The sequence below is a fragment of the Dipodomys ordii genome, unplaced genomic scaffold (genome assembly GCF_000151885.1).
Source record: "Dipodomys ordii isolate 6190 unplaced genomic scaffold, Dord_2.0 Scaffold31, whole genome shotgun sequence".
Taxonomy (NCBI): domain Eukaryota; kingdom Metazoa; phylum Chordata; class Mammalia; order Rodentia; family Heteromyidae; genus Dipodomys; species Dipodomys ordii.
Window position 1 is genome coordinate 7,240,437 of NW_012267247.1, and position 1,735 is coordinate 7,242,171.

At 41.4% G+C, this 1,735-nt stretch overlaps 1 protein-coding gene across 1 annotated transcript in view; it reads right to left on the reverse strand.

The window, feature by feature from the left end:
• Positions 1–1,735, reverse strand: part of Smyd4 (SET and MYND domain containing 4) — a 50,494-nt gene that overhangs the window by 10,005 nt on the left and 38,754 nt on the right. The window lies entirely within an intron of this gene.

Below are 1,735 nucleotides of genomic sequence, written 5' to 3' on the forward strand. Positions count from 1 at the left end.
GCTAGCGCTCTACCACTTGAGCCACAGCGCCACTTCCGGCTTTTTTCTTTTTGCTTATGTGGTGCTAAAGAATCGAACCCAGGGCCTTGAGCATACAAAGTAAGTGCTCTACCACTGAGCCACCTTCCCAGCCCCCTACTCTATACTCTTATACCATCACAAAGTAGGGCTTTTATCAGCTGTCTACCATCGTTGTTATAGGTCTGACAGTTTTTGGAAAATTAATTTCAAATCTTGAGGGTGGGCCTGTTAGAGATTCAGAGTACACTCTTCAAAGTTATGCTATTTTTGGTGGTATTGCTATTTGAACTCAGGGTCTGTGTTTGCTAGGAAAATGTTCTCACTTGAGTCATACCTCCAAGTTCCAGTTTTTTGCTGGTTAACTGAAGATAAGAGTCTCTTGGGGGGAGGGGGAATGGGAAAGGATGGGAAGGGGAAATAAAGGAGGAGGCAACAATGCTTGATAAGAAATGTACTCATTATCTTGCCCATGTAATTGTAACCCCCTCTGTAGGTATTTTCACAATAAAAAAAAAAACTGCCAAATGTTTGTAGAAAAAAAAAAAAAAAGGAGTCTCTTGGGCCAGGTGTCAGTGAATCAAGCTTATAATCTAAGACCTGAGAATTGCAGTTCAAAGCTAGTCTGGGGAAGGAAAACCCATGAGACATTTATTTCCAACTAAACACCAAAAAGCTGGAATTAGAGCCCTGGCTCAATCGGTAGAGCACTAAGCCTGGAGCAGAAAAAGCTTAGGAACAGTACCTAGGCCCAAACGCAGGATCAGCACCAAACAAACAAAGTGTTTTGGATTTGTCTGCTCAGGTTGACTTCAGATCTCAGTTTACTGAGTTGCTAGGATTACAGATTTGAGCCACTGATGCATGGCTTCCAGTAGATTTCTGTAAGTGTATGGTAGTACTAGTATTTAAACTGAAGACCCTGTGTTTATTTAGGCAAGTGTTCGACCATGAGTCATGCCTCCAGTCCTAAATTTATTTATTTTCTTCAATCCTGGAGATCAAACCCTGGCCTCATGTATGTTAGGCAAGCACTCTATCACTGGGCTACTCCCAACCACTTACACTCATTCTTTTAATATGAAAGGGATTCAGGGGATTCAAATATTTGTAACTTAAGCCCATATAAGACTCTTAAAAGAAAATAGAAGGAATTTTCTCAGGGGATCTTGTTCCAGTTCCTACAATAAAAGCAGACCAATAAGAATAACAGATTGTCAGACTGTTAAAAGCCATGATTCTTCCTCAAAATTGAAGTTGGTGTGGTCAGTATAATTTAAAGTATTTGACAGCTTCAATTACAAGTATGTTTGGTAACAACCTTTAAGATGAAGTTCAACTGGACTGTGACCAATCACCTCATTTTCCTTGGTTTTTTAAGGGTTGTAAGATTGAATCCAGTCCTGGCACATGCCAGACAATCATTCTATCACTTGAGTTATGCTCCCTGCCCTTTTATTATCATTGCTGTTGCTAGTATTAATTAATTAATTTATTTATTTATGTCAGTTGTAGGGCTTGAACTCGGCCTAGGCGCTGTCCCTGAGTCTCTTTGTGCTCAAGGCTAGAGCTCTACCAGTTCAGCCACAGCACCACTTCCAGTTTTTGAGTGATTCATTGGCAATAAGAGTCTCACAGGGAGCTGGGCGCTGGTGGCTCACGCCTGTAATCCTAGCTACTCAGGAGGCTGAGATCTGAGGATCGCGGTTCAAAGCCA